Source organism: Schistocerca nitens, chromosome 9, assembly GCF_023898315.1.
Source record: "Schistocerca nitens isolate TAMUIC-IGC-003100 chromosome 9, iqSchNite1.1, whole genome shotgun sequence".
Classification (NCBI taxonomy): domain Eukaryota; kingdom Metazoa; phylum Arthropoda; class Insecta; order Orthoptera; family Acrididae; genus Schistocerca; species Schistocerca nitens.
Window position 1 is genome coordinate 510697922 of NC_064622.1, and position 21243 is coordinate 510719164.

General features: G+C 44.2%; 1 protein-coding gene and 1 pseudogene across 1 annotated transcript in view; both read right to left on the reverse strand.

Moving 5' to 3' along the window:
* Nucleotides 1–21243, reverse strand: part of LOC126203839 (choline/ethanolamine kinase) — a 200067-nt gene that overhangs the window by 144126 nt on the left and 34698 nt on the right. The gene's annotated exons all lie outside the window — the stretch shown is intronic.
* On the reverse strand, nt 14580–14697 carry LOC126204598 (5S ribosomal RNA; annotated as a pseudogene).

Below are 21243 nucleotides of genomic sequence, written 5' to 3' on the forward strand. Positions count from 1 at the left end.
ACGGGTGAAGATTAACTGAGGGTGCAACTGATTTAACTCTTCAATCAGTGACTCAGTCTCTTCGCGAAAATAATCAGAATATCATCCACATATCTCTTGTACAGGATGATTTTTTTTACTAATGGGAGATTTTCGTTTAAAATATTCAGATGCGTTTGTCTATCACGTTGAATCTGAATATAAAGAATTACACAGTCCGCACTTTGTAATCCGTGCAAATGATTACAGCTATGTTGGTAAACCGTCTATACGACGAACTAGAAAACACTGAAGTCTCCGTTATTAATTCTTCGCTAATATGCGCGGTGTGTGAAAGCAAATGTATGGCTATCCCACTTCTCTGGTCGTTTTCGTATAACTTGGCTAAGCTACTGCGGCATGTTTTTTGGAAGGGCTCTCCCATGCAATACACGCTCCCCCATAACGAGCAAACTATCACGAATTTATTATACAAGTTACGTGTCTACAAAATTAGGTATACAGAATGTATCGGTCAAACAGGGAGATCTTTCGAGGCCAGATTCAACGAGTATCTACTGACATAAAAAGGTCAGGTGAAAAAATTTTCCCCTTTGCCCAGCACCTCAAATCTTCTGGCCACTGGCCTCCAAATTTAGAAAACCTTAAAGCCAATGAAAAAAGAGTTTGTAAATATCTTTTTCAAACCTCCAAATCTAATAAACGAGCAAATCTGTTCGAGACATCACACATTTTTTGATATAATGATGTATATCTTTAAATGATGATTGCCGCCTATATTACTTATTGAATTTTTTTTTAAACTGTAGCAATCAGTCAAGTGCGCCTTTTCTCACTAAGGCTCCACGCGGCCTTGACACCTGGTTGGCAGTCTTATTTCCGGCACGACAGCGCGTGCTCACAGTGTTGTAAACAGACCATATTTGTGTTCATAGGGCGGTTTCTACAAGCGTAAGTTATCACCGTTACAGCCAGTTTTTCGGTTTAACGTTGCTTATGACATCGCTGCTTCATATTTTTACTAACATTTTTAGCTGTTTCTTTATTCTTATTCGCGCCCATTGTAAGGAGTGTGTCAGAACTCTCCATTACATTGAAAATAATATAGTCAACGCTATTCTTTGCATTGTGTAAGCACTGAGGTATTGATAGTAACAATCTGAGGGCGAAACATGGGTTCGCGATTCTAAGCACTGTTGTGAGACGAGGTCTGTCTGCGAGGGTGGAAGTAGTAGAGTCGGTCGAGAGCTCTGAGACAGAAGTCGTGTCATGCTGCCCTCAGGTCGGTGATGGCAGATCTTTCCACAGTCAATGGCTTATTTCATTTACATAGCCAGGAGAAATTTAGATGACTTAACTACGCTTGAAGATGGAAATCAAGGTAAAATTCGCAAGCATAGCACAAAAGCAATTGAAGTGTTACGCTCGTGACAGTCCGAGTTTTCAATAATCCCATGTAATGCTTGTCAGTTAAAGAAGCCTCCTTATCCTCCACATAATAACAATTATTCTCCACATCTAATTACTATATAAATGCTGTGATTATTAAATGTTAACGTAACTTTGAAATAATTTGTTAATCTGGCACTCTGCCAATAGTGACACCTACGTCATTTTCATGATGATTCTGAAGTTTTGAATAGACTGAATTTATGACATCCCTAATCACAAGTTATTTAGTAGTTAACAGGACCCAAAAAAACTCGTTTTTCTTGAATTCATTCTGTGTAACGGTAAGCTTTAGCCTCTGATGCTGCATGCTGTTGCAAATTGCTGTAAACCACATGGAATCACAGGGATCACAAATTTAGCATTGGAGGGCAGTGTGGAGGGTAAAAATCATAGAGGGAGACCAAGAGATGAATACACTAAGGAGATTCAGAAGGACGTAGGTTGCAGTAAGTACTGGGAGATGATGAAGCTTGCACAGGATAGAGTAGCATGGAGAGCTGCATCAAACCAGTCTCAGGACTGAAGACCACAACAAAAACAACAACAACAACAACATGGAAAAAGGCAATCATCCAAAGAGCTGAGTGCAAAACTTAGGGCCAAAACAGTGACGCTGACACACCACAACATGTCGTGTACTCTAAACCAGTAAATTCCGTTGCACAAGCCAGATTCTGTATCACTTGTAAATTCTTGTTCAAAAACGCAGTCGTATTAGTTGAACATACGTTACACCATTCATCTGCCAAAGGTGTATTAGAGCAGCCATTATATTGGTATTTTGCACTCTTGTTTTTTCTGCTCACTGAATTTGCCTAAGTTAGGTACCCCCTGCACGCTTTAGCAGCTTTCTTCTTCCTACTGTCATTACCTTTTTCGTATTGTTTCTAGGTGACGTAATGAAGCACTGGCAGTGGCTATCTAGCTGTTACCTCCCAGCCTTTTGGTACTCTGGGTTACGATCGACGCCTCGGTCACGATTAACAAGAATTTTTGTCTGTAAGCCCAGTTATGATGCAATATTTTATTAGTTGAAATTTATACCCTTCACCACGCTCTGAAACGCAAATGTAGCTCAGTGCTTCCTAGTCCAATCGGTGTATGTGTTTTTTTTTATTTATTCATTTGTTATTGCCTTTAGTAGCAATTAATACTTACATAAGTTTGTAATTTCCCCAGATTGTCTAATGCATAGAACAGTCGAACCGCGTAACATGTGAAGATTAAATGAACTTACCGTATGCAATCACGACTTTTCCCGTTCTACAGATCTATTACGGTTGCAGTACCAGTGCCACCGCGGTAGTTAAGGATTGGAATGATTTTTATGAGATTTTATGTCTGATTTCAGTTGACTTTTCCGGCCTTTAGGTGGCAACACTGCCCCAGACTACAGTGCGTGAAAAATATTTAGATTCTGTCCTGAGTGTTTTTGCAAAAGGGCTAGAGAGTTCGAATAAGAAGAAATTTAATGTCAAAGTTTTTAGACTAGCAAGTGATCCTAGTGTATCTATGTGCGTAGGAAGTCACAGTCATCAATCTTTAGTACAAGAGATACAAAATCGGTAAGAAATGCAATAAAACTTTAAACTACGTGTGAAAAACTGAAGTGGCTTCATTACTGCTTCTCTCTCTAACTTACTTGAAAGACTCAGATGTGTTTTGTGATGCAATAAAGGTCACGTCAGAAGATCCACCAATCGCTCACTTCGATGTTTACCTCATACCAAATTATATTGATGAGGAAAATGCATTTTTCTTTCTTCCTTCATATTATTGCGAGTAACTTGAAGATTGAAACAACCTTATTGTCGGCTAAATAATGTCAGCTGTGATTCCGTACCGAAGACTGACAAGGTAACTAAGATTATATCAGTATTCATCCAGAACAAAATTTTATAATTCCAGAACGGTCAAAATAACGGGTTTCACTTTTTGAAGTGTGTTTCGTACAAAGCTACTTAAAAGTATCTTCTTCTTAAAAGAACTTTGAACTGAAGCTCGTTATGTAATTTCTCTCGTTTAAACACTGTCGTTCCTTTAGTACCAATTAAGGTATTTATGATGATAATGAGGGAATTACAAGATGCACCGTGTAAAATTAAACATAGAAAAACACTGGGCCACGATGGAAATAACACGGAGCTGATTGAATATGCATATCTCACACTGAAAACCAGATTTATCAACTACATTAACAGATGCCGAACAAATAAGAAAATTCCAGAGGACGAAAAATTAGCAGCAATAATACCTATTTACAAGAAAGGAAACAGAAATAGTTTCTAAAACTATGCGTGGGATATCTCTGCTAAACATCTACATCTACATCTACATTCATACTCCGCAAGCCACCCAACGGTGTGTGGCGGAGGGCACTTTACGTGCCACTGTCGTTACCTCCCTTTCCTGTTCCAGTCGCGTATGGTTCGCGGGAAGAACGACTGTCTGAAAGCCTCCGTGCGCGCTCTAATCTCTCTAATTTTACATTCGTGATCTCCTCGGGAGGTATAAGTAGGGGGAAGCAATATACTCGATACCTCATCCAGAAACGCACCCTCTCGAAACCTGGCGAGCAAGCTACACCGCGATGCAGAGCGCCTCTCTTGCAGAGTCTGCCACTTGAGTGTATTAAACATCTCCGTAACGCTATCACGGTTACCAAATAACCCTGTGACGAAACGCGCCGCTCTTATTTGGATCTTCTCTATCTCCTCCGTCAACCCGATCTGGTACGGATCCCACACTGATGAGCAATACTCAAGTATAGGTCGAACGAGTGTTTTGTAAGCCACCTCCTTTGTTGCTGGACTACATTTTCAAAGCACTCTCCCAATGAATCTCAACCTGGTACCCGCCTTACCAACAATTAATTTTATATGATCATTCCACTTCAAATCGTTCCGCACGCATACTCCCAAATATTTTACAGAAGTAACTGCTACCAGTGTTTGTTCCGCTATCATATAATCATACAATAAAGGATCCTTCTTTCTATGTATTCGCAATACATTACATTTGTCTATGTTAAGGGACAGTTGCCACTCCCTGCACCAAGTGCCTATCCGCTGCAGATCTTCCTGCATTTCGCTACAATTTTCTAATGCTGCAACTTCTCTGTATACTACAGCATCATCCGCGAAAAGCCGCATGGAACTTCCGACACTATCTACTAGGTCATTTATATATATTGTGAAAAGCAATGGTCCCATAACACTCCCCTGTGGCACGCCAGAGGTTACCTTAACGTCTGTAGACGTCTCTCCATTGATAACAACATGTTGTGTTCTGTTTGCTAAAAAATCTTCAATCCAGCCACACAGCTGGTCTGATATCCCGTAGGCTCTTACTTTGTTTATCAGGCGACAGTGCGGAACTGTATCGAACGCCTTCCGGAAGTCAAGAAAAATAGCATCTACCTGGGAGCCTGTATCTAATATTTTCTGGGTCTCATGAACAAATAACGCGAGTTGGGTCTCACACGATCGCTGTTTCCGGAATCCATGTTGATTCCTACATAGTAGATTCTGGGTTTCCAAAAACGACATGATACTCGAGCAAAAAACATGTTCTAAAATTCTACAACAGATCGACGTCAGAGATATAGGTCTATAGTTTTGCGCATCTGCTCGACGACCCTTCTTGAAGACTGGGACTACCTGTGCTCTTTTCCAATCATTTGGAACCCTCCGTTCCTCTAGAGACTTGCGGTACACGGCTGTTAGAAGGGGGGCAAGTTCTTTCGCGTACTCTGTGTAGAATCGAATTGGTATCCCGTCAGGTCCAGTGGACTTTCCTCTGTTGAGTGATTCCAGTTGCTTTTCTATTCCTTGGACACTTATTTCGATGTCAGCCATTTTTTCGTTTGTGCGAGGATTTAGAGAAGGAACTGCAGTGCGGTCTTCCTCTGTGAAACAGCTTTGGAAAAAGGTGTTTAGTATTTCAGCTTTACGCGTGTCATCCTCTGTTTCAATGCCATCATCATCCCGGAGTGTCTGGATATGCTGTTTCGAGCCACTTACTGATTTAACGTAAGACCAGAACTTCCTAGGATTTTCTGTCAAGTCTGTACATAGAATTTTACTTTCGAATTCACTGAACGCTTCTCGCATAGCCCTCCTTACGCTAACTTTGACATCGCTTAGCTTCTGTTTGTCTGAGAGGTTTTGGCTGCGTTTAAACTTGGAGTGAAGCTCTCTTTGCTTTCGCAGTAGTTTCCTAACTTTGTTGTTGTACCACGGTGGGTTTTTCCCGTCCCTCACAGTTTTACTCGGCACGTACCTGTCTAAAACGCATTTTACGATTGCCTTGAACTTTTTCCATAAACAGTCAACATTGTCAGTGTCGGAACAGAAATTTTCGTTTTGATCTGTTAGGTGGTCTGAAATCTGCCTTCTATTACTCTTGCTAAACAGATAAACCTTCCTCCCTTTTTTTTATATTCCTATTAACTTCCATATTCAGGGATGCTACAACGGCCTTATGATCACTGATTCCCTGTTCTGCACTTACAGACTCGAAAAGTTCGGGTCTGTTTGTTATCAGTAGGTCCAAGATGTTATCTCCACGAGTCGGTTCTCTGTTTAATTGCTCGAGGTAATTTTCGGATAGTGCACTCAGTATAATGTCACTCGATGCTCTGTCCCTACCACCCGTCCTAAACATCTGAGTGTCCCAGTCTATATCTGGTAAATTGAAATCACCTAAGACTATAACATGCTGAGAAAATTTATGCGAAATGTATTCCAAATTTTCTCTCAGTTGTTCTGCCACTAATGCTGCTGAGTCGGGAGGTCGGTAAAAGGAGCCAATTATTAACCCAGCTCGGTTGTTGAGTGTAACCTCCACCCATAATAATTCACAGGAACTATCCACTTCCACTTCACTACAGGATAAACTACTACTAACAGCGACAAACACTCCACCACCGGTTGCATGCAATCTATCCTTCCTAAACACCGTCTGTACCTCTGTAAAAATTTCGGCAGAATTTATCTCTGGCTTAAGCCAGCTCTCTGTACCTATAACGATTTCAGCTTCGGTGCTTTCTATCAGCGCTTGAAGTTCCGGTACTTTACCAACGCAGCTTCGACAGTTTACAATTACAATACCGATTGCTGCTTGGTCCCCGCATGTCCTGACTTTGCTCCGCACCCTTTGAGGCTGTTGCCCTTTCTGTACTTGCCCGAGGCCATCTAACCTAAAAAACCGCCCAGTCCACGCCACACAACCCCTGCTACCCGTGTAGCCGCTTGCTGCGTGTAGTGGACTCCTGACCTATCCAGCGGAACCCGAAACCCCACCACCCTATGGCGCAAGTCGAGGAATCTGCAGCCCACATGGTCGCAGAACCGTCTCAGCCTCTGATTCAGACCCTCCACTCGGCTCTGTACCAAAGGTCCGCAGTCAGTCCTGTCGACGATGCTGCAGATGGTGAGCTCTGCTTTCATCCCGCTAGCGAGACTGGCAGTCTTCACCAAATCAGATAGCCGTCGGAAGCCAGAGAGGATTTCCTCCGATCCATAGCGACACACATCATTGGTGCCGACATGAGCGACCACCTGCAGATGGGTGCACCCTGTACCCTTCATGGCATCCGGAAGGACCCTTTCCACATCTGGAATGACTCCCCCCGGTATGCACACGTGCACATTGGTTTTCTTCCCCTCTCTTGCTGCCATTTACCTAAGGGGCCCCATTACGCGCCTGACGTTGGAGTTCGCAACTACCAGTAAGCCCACCCTCTGCGACCGCCCGGATCTTGCAGACTGAGGGGCAACCTCTGGAACAGGACAAGCAGCCATGTCAGGCCGAAGATCAGTATCAGCCTGAGACAGAACCTGAAACCGGTTCGTCAGACAAACTGGAGAGGCCTTCCGTTCAGCCCTCCGGAATGTCTTTCGCCCCCTGCCACACCTTGAGACTAGCTCCCACTCTACCACAGGTGAGGGATCAGCCTCAATGCGGGCAGTATCCCGGGCAACAGTCTTAGTCCGATCGGGGGATGCGTGGGACGAGCTGGCCGTCCCCGACAAACCCCCATCCGGACCCCCACAGTGATGCCCATTGGCAACAGCCTCAAGCTGTGTGACCGAAGCCAACACTGCCTGAAGCTGGGAGCGAAGGGATGCCAACCCAGCCTGCATCCGAACACAGCAGTTGCAGTCCCTATCCATGCTAAAAACGTCTGAACTAATCTACAGAGAGCGCAAACAAATCGACAAAATTTAAACGGTTATTAAAATACAAGATTGCCTAGTAAATGCAGTAATGCTGCTACTAACGCACTGCTGACACACTGCTCGGCAGCGGAAGGAGACTACGCGATTTTACACTATTCAGGTACTAAAACGCGATGCTACAACTCTCAAATAGTATAATACGCCCGAAATTTATGTATCAAACAATGCAAGTACCAAAAACACGCAAAGAAATTAAGAATTAAACTATGTAAGAAATGAGTGAGCTAGGAGTATACGACTTGCTGCTGCAGCTGCTTATCCAACGGCGGCAGGGAGCACACTGACTGTGACCAACCGACACTGGCCGTTCAAAACAAAAACAAAAGACAAACGACTACGCGAATTTACACTATTCAGGTACTAAAACGCGATGCTACAACTCTCAAATACTATAATACGCCCGAAATTTATGTATCCAACAATGCAAGTACCAAAAACACGCAAAGAAATTAAGAATTAAACTATGTAAGAAATGAGTGAGCTAGGAGTATACGACTTGCTGCTGCAGCTGCTTATCCAACGGCGGCAGGGAGCACACTGACTGTGACCAACCGACACTGGCCGTTCAAAACAAAAACAAAAGACAAACGACTACGCGAATTTACACTATTCAGGTACTAAAACGCGATGCTACAACTCTCAAATACTATAATACGCCCGAAATTTATGATCCAACAATGCAAGTACCAAAAACACGCAAAGAAATTAAGAATTAAACTATGTAAGAAATGAGTGAGCTAGGAGTATACGACTTGCTGCTGCAGCTGCTTATCCAACGGCGGCAGGGAGCACACGAGCTGCGGGGTCGGTGAGCTGAGCACGTAGAAGTTGCCAGAGTTCGGTGTGAGGCGTTATCAGAGGGGACAGCGCCAGATGGCGCGTGGACCATCAGCCGAAATAACGAAGCGTGTATACAGAATAATCAGTGAGCCGGACCAGCGTTTAAGCCTACAAAGGAGACGCAACAGTGGCGAATTGTCGGCAATGTGTGTGTGGTATGCGTGTAAACAAGTGTCTCATTTGCTCTTCTCGCGCGCAGCTGTGTGTTGCCGGCAACACTGAAATGCAACCTGATGAGAAACAAACAAGTGCGGAAGAAACGCGCACAGGCGCTGAGAAGCGGACGCCTCCGCTTACGTGGCCCCGCCGCTCCTTACGTGGGGTCGCGGTGCCACACCACACCACACCACACCACAGCACAACACACCACATCTCGTCACGCGAAGAGGCGACTCATTACGACGCGTCACTCGATACGCGTGTTTACCGCACACGCCTCCGCACCAGATAACCGACTACGCGGCAGCCTCGCTGTTTACACGCCACACTTCTCTGAAGCGCGCTTGCATAATGCAAGCTTACCCAATGAGTTTCTGCTCCTTGACACACACACACACACACACACACACACACACACACACACACACAGACACACACGGAGCGAGAGTTATCGCAGACTCGGCAATTACTACCACATTCTCACAGCCCAGGAAACTTTACAGAGAAACTATAGAAGGCAGTCAAATGAAAACGAGACGAATGGGGAAAGTAAGTCAACTGTTTATTATTTCGAAAACAATCGCCGTGACATTAATACACTATCCCATTGACACAGGACGGTCAATGTCCTTACGAAAAAATGTTTCCGGTTGCATATGAAACCATGATTGCACCCAGCCGTGCACCTCTTCGTAATAAGTAAATCGAAGGCCACGAATTTATTTATCTATTTATTTATTTTTTTTGGCTCCAAGATTATGTTAATTACATGAGGATACATTAGGAATACACGGTGGGGCGTTTACGGGTGCACACGTTGCCGAGGTTGGTTCAAATGGCTCTGACCACTATGGGACGAGGTCATCAGTCCTCTAGAACTTACAAACGAACCTCCCCATCGCACCCCCCTCAGATTTAGTTATAAGTTGGCACAGTGGATAGGCCTTGAAAAACTGAACACAAATCAATCGAGAAAACAGGAAGAAGTTGTGTGAAACTATGAAAAAATAAGCAAAATATACAAACTGAGTAGTCCATGTGCAAGACAGGCAACATCCACGATAGTTAGCAGGAGCGCCGTGGTCCCGTGGTTAGCGTGAGCAGCTGCGGAACGAGAGGTCCTTGGTTCAAGTCTTCCCTCGAGTGAAAAGTTTACTTTCTTTATATTCGCAAAGTTATGATCTGTCCGTTCGTTCATTGACGTCTCTGTTCACTGTAAGTGTTTTGCGACCGCACCGCAAAACCGTGCGATTAGTAGACGAAAGGACGTGCCTCTCCAATGGAAACCGAAAACATTTGATCGCAAGGTCATAGGTCAACCTATTCCTCCACAGGAAAACACGTCTGATATATTCTATACGACACTGGTGACGGCATGTGCGTCACATGACAGGAATATGTTGTTGATCGACCTAACTTGTACACTTGGCGAATGGGTAAAAAGATTCTTCTACCTTGCCCGATTTAGGTTTTCTTGTTGATGAGATAATCACTCCCAAAGAAGTGATGAAAACATAAGAGTTTGTCACATAAACTGAAAATAAAATATTAAAATTTTTACTCGAGGGGAGACTTTTTTTTTTTTTTAATCTCATTTTGTTCGCTTTTGTTCGTTGCATCTGCTCGGGGTGGTCGTCGTAAGACAGCCGTTTAGGTTCGTTGTTGATCGATTAGCTCAGTTTTTTTTTATTACAGAGGGCTGCTAACCCTCTGACCGAACACGCTGAGCTACCGTGCCGGCTTGACTTGAACCAAGGACCTCTCGTTCCGCAGCTGCTCACGCTAACCACGGGACCACGGCACTCCTGCGCGCATGCTCTCCTTGATGTTGCCTATCTTCCCCATGGACTACTCAGTTTGTATATTTTGCTTATTTTTTTCATAGTTCCACACAACTTCTTCCTGTTCTCTCGATTGATGTGTGTTCAGTTTTTCAAGGCCTATTCACTGTGCCAACTTATAACTAAATCTGACGGGGGTGCGATGGGGAGGTTCCCTTGTTAGAACTACTTAAACCTAACTAACCTAAGGACGTCACACACATCCATGCCTGAAGCAGGATTCGAACCTGCGACCGTAGCGGGTAGAATTTAATTCATCCAGGGGAACAAGTGCCTTATAAATGACTCGCCATCAATCTTGAATATTGCTCGCCAGTCTGGAATTCTTAACAGATTCCGTTAATCCAAAGGAGAAAAGATCCAACAAGAAGAGACGCATTCGCTTACCGGATAGTTAAGTTGGCACGAGAGCGTTACAGAGATGCTCTACAAAAGTCCAATTGCAGACGCTACAAAAGAGGCGCTGTACATCGAGACGAGGTTTATGGGAGAGTACCTTCCGGAAAAGCTCCAGCAGCACATTGCCTCTTCCCACTTACAAGCTTTTATACGTTACTGGAAAACCACTGGAATTTAAAATAGCTTCCATTCGTCTCAGAATGGATAAACAGATCCCTGTATCGTTTTCAAGGAAATCTTATGGCATTCTGCCTGCACAATAGTGGCAAGTTGTGCGCTCAGGGGCTCTGTCGTCTTTGCATCATCGTTTGGGAAAAAACATTGTACCATGCGATGGGGTTTATCAGCAAAATAATCACATAATCCTCGACAGTAAGTCGATCTTGGAGAGTACCAATGGGCCTATTGAATACCACAATATACCTGCCCAAATCATCACAGAACCCCCGCCATGTTCCACTCTTGGGACGTTATCTCGGCTAGAAGGTAAGAGCAGTGTGAAACAGGGCTCATCCGACCAAATGGTATTATTCCATTGCTTCACTGCCCAGGCTTTGTGGTTTCGGCACCCCATTTTCTCTTTACGTCCAATCTGCATTGCTCTGGAGTGAGACTGGAATTCCAGCTCACCTCGCATTTCCCTGCTTGTGGAGCTCTCGTCGTGTTGTTTTGCTGCTGACAGGGTTGGCGAGTGCAACATTCAGTTCCGCAACAAGTTTTGCACCTGTCATCCTTTTATTTTGCGACATCTCTTCAATGACCGTTTGTTACACTCACTCAGCACACACTTTCATCAACGTTGTGACTTAGTGCATAATGTTTTTCAGCTTTCCCTGTATGGTATGCCGTATAAATCCGGTGAAGAGCTTCTCGACACCAAACACTTGGTCTATCTCGGTTGTGGAAACACGCGGCATAAGAGCACCGAAAATTTGTCCACGCTCGAATTCACTTATCTCAGACACAATGCGTTCACAACTACACAGAACACTTCCAACGTATTGAGGAGATTACACAGCTGCCGTTGGTGGTCAGGTAGCCCAGTGCAAAATGCAGGCTTGGAGGCTTGGGTAGCATCTGCATCTATGATCAAAACCAAAGATTTCTGACGCTGTTTTCATATTTTTGTCCAATGCCAGTGCATCTCACCTGGCGCCGATTAAGTGATCCCGTGTTCAAACGCTAGGCTCTTCCATGGATTCAATTAATACAACCTCATTGCAAGCCGACAGCATTATGGTATGTCGTTAAAATTTCCGCTGCCACTTGGAAAAAAAGGCCCTTCCGGAAGCAGCTTATTCTACATTCCTGAAATAGAACGTTTATTTCTACAGTAAACGAATTTGTCTGCTACTAATACTGTATATTCCACCTCCCACATATTTTGTTTGCTTAGTTTACATCTTTCCTCAATAGGAAATGAACGATACCTTTGCATTGCAAACAAAAATATAGGGTGTTATGAGCATACGTATGAAACTCAGACTCACATGAAGAATATTATGAATTGTTTGTGTGCGACAGCGATTTATTTAGAATGTGTTCTGTTTGCGCTACAACAGCTTACACACTGTCCTGGAAAACCATACAGGCCAGAGTCCAATGGAACATATTTAACAGTACACTACAGTTTTATCTTATATCTAAATAAATGCAGGCTCACTAGCACGTTATTACTATCGAAAGAAAAAACCGCGCTGAATATTAAAAAATTCTTTTGCAGAGCAGTAACGGATGAAATGCTGCAGCTGAAAACAATGTAATCGAAAAAGTTAGTCATCTGTTGCTGCCTTTACATTAAGATACACTGACGTCAAAATACGTCGTACTAAAATCTTGATTAGGTACGGACTTCAATAACTTCAACACAATATGACGTATGCTCCGTTCCCGTTAAGAAAACAATTAGCATGAATTTGCTACCTCCCAGAGGGGATTCTCCGTTTGTGGCATAGATTACAGGAGTGTATCGTTAATGTCGGCAATTTGCTCTCCACGAAAGAGCCAGCAAATACCTACGCATACTGGTAAAAATGGCCGGAAGTGGGTTTACTTGTGAGATCGGGACATGCGTTCTCTCTCAGCGACTGCCCACATAACGCATAGCTGTGTCGTGACTCGCCGCTTCTGGCACCCGCCGCCTTTCGGGAATGCGAATTACTCACAGCCGACTAGATGGACAGCCTGCGTGAACCATTCTACGCTCTGTGCACGTACTCTGTAAATTTGATGCCAGCTCTGAGCCACTTATCGACAAATCTTTTACTTGTCGAATGCGCATTATCTCGGCCAACTGCTGCTAAGCAACAGCAAATTTCGGTTCACAGCTATCATAGAAACTCCAACAGAAAGGGAAAGTTTAAATTTGAAGTGGTGAAAACCATGTCCTATACTGTCACTGTAACGTTTCACCATTATGTGCGGAAATAATAATTTCTTATGCCAAATACTCGTGTACAAAGAGAGACTATATTTGAAGTTAATAAAATAACGTTCTTCTCGTTTTCATTATAACGTTTGTAAGTAGGCTGTTTAGGTTTTTATATTGTTAACGCCACGTAGCGCTCTGTATGAAAATCACTGGCTGTGCTGTGTGCAGTCTGTGGCTGGTTTGCATTGTTCGAATTTGCTAATGTAGCGTTGGGCAGTTGGCTGTTAACAGCGCGTAGCGTTGCGCAGTTGGAGGTGAGCCGCCAGCAGTGGTGGATGTGGGGAGAGATGGTTCAAATGGCTCTGAGCACTATGCGACTTAACTTCTGAGGTCATCAGTCGCCTAGAACTTAGAACTAATTAAACCTAACTAACCTAAGGACATCACACACATCCATGCCCGAGGCAGGATTCGAACCTGCGACCGGAGCGGTCACGCGGTTCCAGGCTGAAGCGCCTTTAACCGCACGGCCACACCGGCCGGCTGATGTGGGGAGAGAGATGGCGGAGTTGAGAGCGGACGATCTGGACGTGTGTCCATCAGAGTCAGTAAATTTGTAAGACTGGATGTCATGAACTGATATATATTATGACTTTTGAATACTATTAAGGTAAATACATTGTTCTCTATCAAAATCTTTCATTTGCGAACTATGCCTACCAGTAGTTAGTGACTTAAGTAGTTAGAATCTTTCATGTAGCTGGCAGTATTGGCGCACGCTGTATTGCAGTAGTTTGAGTAACGAAGATTTTTGTGAGGTAAGTGACTCGTGAAAGGTATAGGTTATTGTTAGTCAGGACCGTTCTTTTGCAGGGATTTTTGAAACACAGATTGCGTTGCGCTAAAAATATTGTGTGTCAGTTTAGTGTTGATCGGAATAGGTAAAGAGCGAAATGTCTGAGTACGTTCAGTTCTGCTCAGCTGTTTGAAAATCAAATAACGTAAGGGTTTTATCAGCACAATAATTCACTAATTTTTCTAAGGAGACGTTTCACGTTGTACGTTACCTAATGGCCCATAAGGCTTCATTCCATAAGCAGTCTGTCGTCAGGCCACGAGTAGCCTACCGGGACCATCCGACCGCCGTGTCATCCTCGGTGGAGGATGCGGATAGGAGGGGCGTAGTGTCAGCACACCGCTCTCCCGGTCGTAAGATGGCATTCTTGACCGAAGCCGCTACTATTCGGTCGAGTAGCTCCTTAGTTGGCATCACGAGGCTGAGTGCACCCCGAAAAATGGCAACAGCGCATGGGGGCCTGGAAGATCACCCATCCAAGTGCCGACCACGCCCGACAGCGCTTAACTTCGGTGATCTCACGGGAACCGGTGTATCCACTGCGGCAAAGCCGTTGCCCTTCATTCCATAACAAGTAACATATCGTTCCCTAGCCGCCGATGTATGCTAGCACTTTTCGGTGTTGTATGGATCACTATCTGACTATAGGCAGGAGGAGTTTTTTTTCTCAGCCTGGAACTGATCAGTCTTTCTTAAATCACCCTAAATGAGTTGTGGATGGACCCTAGGTGGAGAGCTTAAAGAGGGATCATCATCATCATCATCATGATCATCATTATCATCATGATCATCATCATCATGATCATGATCATCATAATCATGATCATCATGATCATCATCATCATGATCATGATCATCATCATCATGATCATGATCATCATCATCATCATGATTATCACTGCGCAAGCCACCCGTGTGTGACGGAGAATACTACTGTGTCACTATCAGATGCCCTCCTTCCCTGTACCATTGGCGAATGGTGCGTGAGAAGAATGATTAGTTCTCTGGTTGATTCGGCGGGGGGAGAGAGGGGGGGGGGGAGGGGAATGCGGCGCAGGCACCAAACAGTGATGGCAAAAATCAATGGAGGAACGACACAAACAGCACAGTATAGTCAAGAGGAAGGGTTGGTAAGAGTGATTGTCGGTAAGCATCTATGTTAGCTTTTAATTCCTCGAATTTTCTCGTTTTAGTTATTTCGCGAAATGTATGTGGGTGGAATTTGCATACTGTCCGACTCTTCCCGGGATGTAGTCCTTCGGAACTTCAGCACAAAACTCTCCGTGACTCACAACGCCTCCCTTGCAGCGCCTGCCACTGGATTTTGCCGAGCACCTCTGTAACGCTCTTGTGTCTGACTGAACTACCCTGTCACAAAATGCACTGCTCTCCGTCTGCACTTCTTTATATCTTCTATCAGCGCCACCTGGTAAGGGTCCCATAGTGATGAGTAGCACTCAAGAATCGGACCAACAAGTGCTTTCTACCCCACTCCTTTATTGTATGAGTCACATTTCCTTAAGATTCTGCTTATGGATCTCAGTGGTATCTGCTTTTCCTCCGTTTTATGTGGTCGTTCCACTTCAGGCCGCTCCGGGTGATTAATCCTACATATTTCATGGCAGATAGTGTTTCCAGCAATTTTCCACCAACAGTGTAGTTTTACAGCAGTGGATTTCTTTTCCTTTGTATGCGTAGTGTGTTATGTAAAAAGCAACATGTTAACGAACCGCTTTTCGATCTTAAAAACAAATGAAATTGTAAATATCTTTCATTACAGACCACTGATTACGCTTTACCTCAACCTCAAAGCGAAACGGATCTGGTAAAAGAAAAAAAGCCACGCGTTTTCTTGCAGTTGCAACGATAGAACGAAAACACCCTCAGGAACTGTAAATCAACTACGGACAATCTGGCCACATAAATGGAGAGTGTAATGAGTTATATTTTCTGAAATTCAGTGTGGACTGCCTGAGCCTGCAGGTCGTTCTGGAAATCGACACTGGAAATCTAGAGCTGCTACCTCCTTATAGATAATGGCATCATCTGCGACCAGTCTAAGAGCTTCCGACGCTTTCTGCTAGATCATTTATATGCATTGCAAAAAGTAATGGCCCTATCACACTCCCTTGGGGTACTCCTGGAATTACGTCTGCCAATTTTGTTCCATTTGGAGCGACGTGTTGAGTTCTGTCTGCAAAAAATTTTTGGATCCATCGCAAATCTGTCCCGGTACTCGGTGAACTGGTATTTCTCACTGGACGGCAGTGCGCGGCGGTGCCAAATACCTTCCTGGAAGTCAAGCAACATGGCGTCAGGCCGAGCGTCTAGTCTGTATAGCCGTGGATCTCACGGAGGAACACAGCGAGAAGAGTTTCGCAAGATCTCGGTCTGCGAAATCCATGCTGATTTTTATGGAGAAGATTTTCGCTCTGCAGAAATATTAAAATACGTGAGCATAAAACACATTTAATAATTTTAGAACAGATTAATGTTAGCAATTTTCCGTTTGGCAGCCGGTGTTTCGAACATCCGTGACAGAAAACATTAATGAAAGCAGCATCTTCTAGAAGAGATGCGAGCAGGAAATGGAAATGGGCAACGAGAATGCCCACGTTACTATCCTGAAGGGCATGTATGTTGACTAATTTGATAGATCTGTCTTGGAGCTGGCGCAATAGGGGACTCGTGTGACAGACCTCATGGGGTGTAATATTCGAGTGCCTTCTCGGGAGGAGGGGGAAAATAAGTAACGCACTGTCAGCACGATTGCGAGTTTTCAGTACATGGCTTTTGAAATTAAAAGATTGCATTTCTGTCTTGTATGTGTAATCTCGAACTGCTCTGCAGAACAGGTACAGACGACGCCGCTACTGCACCACTGACACAGTGACCAAAAAAAATTTTAGGCCGCGTCCACGAAGTAATTTACTTTTACGACTCTGCTGTCTCTTGTTTTCAAAGGGGTCACGGCAGATCTCCGGCTGTCTCATAGTTAAATGTCTTCGTATTCTAGGAATCGCGACAGCAGCGTCGACGCGCATCCCGCGAAATGAAGATACTAAGCGCCGTCACCAATCTAAGAAGTCTTCCTTACAGACGACTACTTAATGAGGCTAAGACCAATCAAGTGTAGTTTGTTCCAATTACACTGCTACAAAGTAGTTATTTTTCTTTGTAAATTTGAAATATCTGTACGTGTGAAGTCCTTACGAAGGAGCAGTAGCTTGGTTTGATGAAGGAATAGGCTTCAGAGACTTGAGAAAACATGGGGAAACAAAATCAGGATGGGGTGCGGGTGCGAATCCAGTTCTTTCACAGACCAACTATCCTGCGGCATCGTCCTCGGTACGAATAGGCTCTGGTGCACACTTTTGACAGAATATGTTTCTGCCGTATTACGGATATTTGCCCACTGATTCACTTCACAGCGCAACTGTTTTCACATCATGTGGCCGTCACAAATCTGGCTAACGACAGCCTCATGTTGGAACCGGCCAAACTGCGGCAGTGCTGAGTGCTCTAACAGAGCTGTCCTTGCGGCCACGCTGCCACAGGATGCTGTTCGCAAATGCTTATCTATTTAGGTCATTCGCACCGCCGATATGGGCTTTGCCGAATGCCAGCTGCAAGCAGTTTGACGGTTTAACACCGGCTTGGTAATGTGGTGACTGGTGTCTTGTGCGTGAACAGCCTGAGGCCTTGGCAGTGTTCTCTGCCGGGATCAGTAGAAGCGAAGTTCTCCCGCTGATTTTGATCTGGGCTGAAGGCGGGCTTTCTATCACCTCTTCGATCTTTGGCCTAGTTGCTAAAAGCAATAACCGTTGGTGAAAGTGGTATAGAAGCGTCTACTGTCTTAGGACCACCATAAATGATTCAGCAGTGCTGGCAGAATTGGAGGAGTAATAACGAGTTATGTTGCACGGGGTCATAAAATTGTACAGAATTAGGATGTATGTCGTAAAGCTCAAAATGATGAGTATCAACGAACGTGAAGGTTGGGTCCAAATGTTATTAGAAGGAAAGGCCTCGCAGCAAGTAAGGTATTTGGTAGTTTGGACGTTTGGTGTTAGAAAATATAAGCTATGCGAAGAAAAAGTAGTTGAAAAGGTGAAATGTTTATTGACAGCACGAAGAATTCTGATAGCACTAAGAAAGAGTTTTATAAAGTGTTTTGTCTTGAGTGACACAGTTAGACAGCCAAAAACAGAGAGGAAAAATACTTGGATAATTTTGAACAGCAGTTTTAGAGAGGAATGTTTAAAGTTAAATGGACTGAGGAATGAAGGAGTGTAAGGGGCGACCAAAAGTTAGCGTTTGAGGGCGTTGCTAGAGTGTATATAAAACTCGGCGCGACTCCGATGCAGTTATATAAGCGTTGACATGTAGGCACGGGATTAGCGAGTGTTTTGTGTCTTTACGGTTAGCGTGCGGTAAATGCGGAAACATTAACTATGGCGATGCAAGTACCAACTGCGTCCAAACAGAACCAACATTCTGTTTTTTTCTTCGCTACTGAAGGAAAAGCACCGGTCGACATCCATCAGAGAATGAAGAATTTATATAGGGCAGCACGCCTGTCGAAATCCACCGTTGTGGAAGGGTGCATTAAGTTCCGTTCTGGTCGGGATTTGACGCCGGTCGATGTGGGAAGCCGGCCTACTCATTGGGAAACACTCTAGCACCCGCCCTGTACTCCGTGTATCTCTACCCGTGCTATCACCACGCCTTCACTCCTTTAAAAGAAGGTCTTGAAGGGTCGACGATCCATGTCTGACGAGGGTGTGCAGCCAGTTTGGGACTACTTCAAGCAGCAGGACACGGCGTTCTACCAAACTGGTATATTCAACCTGGTGCGTCGGTGGAATGATTGCCTCAGTGCTCACGGAGATTCTGTCCGACTGGCAAACTGAGTTTGGACTGTACTTCCTTCTAACGGAAACTTTTTGATCACTCCTTATAATATTAAGAATAGGAGAGGAAAGGAAGCAAACGAAAATGATAGAATATTTAGGTCGAGACACATTGCGAAGAAATTGGCTGCAACGAAGAGTCATCGAAGGAAAAATTGCAACGAAAACGGGGATAGGAAAAAGGATTGGAATATTGACTGATAATAACAAATTGAATTTATCAGCTGATTAAGGATGAGACAGAGGACAAGGAACGTTGAGAGACTAAAGTTGGTATTTGCCTTAATACAGATCTACGGGAAAGAAGAAGAAATGGCGTAATGTTTTTTTCTGTAGATCTAATGGGCACAGGTACACACGACAAGGCAACATATTACCATACAGAGAGGCAGGAGGCTACGGGTATCAGTCCAGAGAATGATTTCATGCAGCTCGCAAAGCCAATTTATTCTGTGCAGGTCTCTTCATCTATTCTCAACTAATGCAGCTGACACCCATATGAAACTGTTTACTGTACCATACCTAGGTACCTCTACAATTTTGACTCTCCACACTTCCGCCAATTACCAAGTTTACGATTCCTTGATGCCAATTTGTGTCATATTCCATTTTTTCCTCAATTCAGTACACGTTCATTAGTTGCTCGATCTGCCCCAATAATCATCATTCATCTGCGGAAACTCTCGAATCCTTGTATTTTCTTCCCGTTTGAACTGCTATAGTCCACGTTCCGATTCTGCACAAGGCTGCACTCCATACAGATACGTTTAGAAGAAACTTCGTAACACACACAAATTTACCATTTCATGTTAAATTTCTCTTTTTTAGAAACAGTTTTCATTTTATATGGTCTTTACTTCGGCCATCAGTTGTTTCGCAGTCTAAATAGCAAAACGCATCTTGTAATTTTCCTGTCTCATTTCATAATATAATTTACTAAGTTTCGCCTGATGTACTTCGAGTACATTTCATTATATAGCGTGACTCCGTGAAGTTACAAATTTTCAGGGATGACGGTGAAGGGTAACCGTATCTATTGGAGATGAAGTAACCTGGTCCATAAACGACCGAGTCGACAGTTATAAGCGAACATCAGCCCAACACCCTCTGACAGCGGACCCCTCCTACAGCAAGCTTATTTCGTGAACGTATAGAAACGCAGTTTTCAGCAAATGTTGTAGCGTCGAGAGGCACGTAGTTTTTTGTTTGTATAGTGTTTCTGGCGGTGATACTAACGTAGATATTGATGCTGGTAGGCTTTTTAACAGAATCATATACTATCCCTTTCACCTGCAACGAGTACAAGGATTATCAGCAGTGGATTTTCCTCTACAGGAAGGATTTTGCCGATTGTTTTTGAATTAGACCATTAAAATTACGAGACTTCTATCATCAGTCCTCTTTACCGACGAAGCAACCTTTACCAGAACTGTCTTCATCAATCTGCATAATCATCATCTGTGTGCTACAGTCAATCCTCGGGGAATGGTTGAGGCGTCTTATCAGCATCAATGTGTGGGCAGGGATTTTTGGCGACCACGTACTTTGACTAGCTATTCCACAAGACGTAGACGGAGTAACGTACTTGGACTTACTGCGGCGTACTGCTTCTGGGCTGCTTGAGGATGCGCCTTTGGCAGGACGAGAGGTTACGTCGTTTCTGCCTGACGAAACACCACTCCACTTCCGCATTACTTTTCGCCAGCATTTAACAGCGTCTTCCCCGGACGTCGGATAGGACGCGGAGGCCCTGTAGCATGACCTGCTGGATCACTGGACTTAAAGCCCCCCTCCGATTTTTACCTCTGGGAGCTTCTGAGAAGCGTTGTGTATGCTGAACGAGTTCCCGATCTGCCGACCCTTCAACTGCGAGTTCACGGTGCCTGTGGCACTATTCGAAGAGAAGCCGGAAAGTGCGAGAGTGTGCGACAATCCATGACGCGACGTGTGAACGTCTGCATTGCATCCCAATGGACGACTATTATTATTATTATTATTATTATTATTATTATTATTATTATTATTATTATTATTATTATTTGGGTTGAGGCTGCACTCGACATCATGGTCATCAGCGCCCTGACGAAAAGTCAGCATGCAAATACCATGGATGGGCGCGAAGGCTGTCCGCACATGCGGAGCAGTTTATAATGAATTAAAGTCCGCCGCCCTTCCCCACCAATTTAGGGGC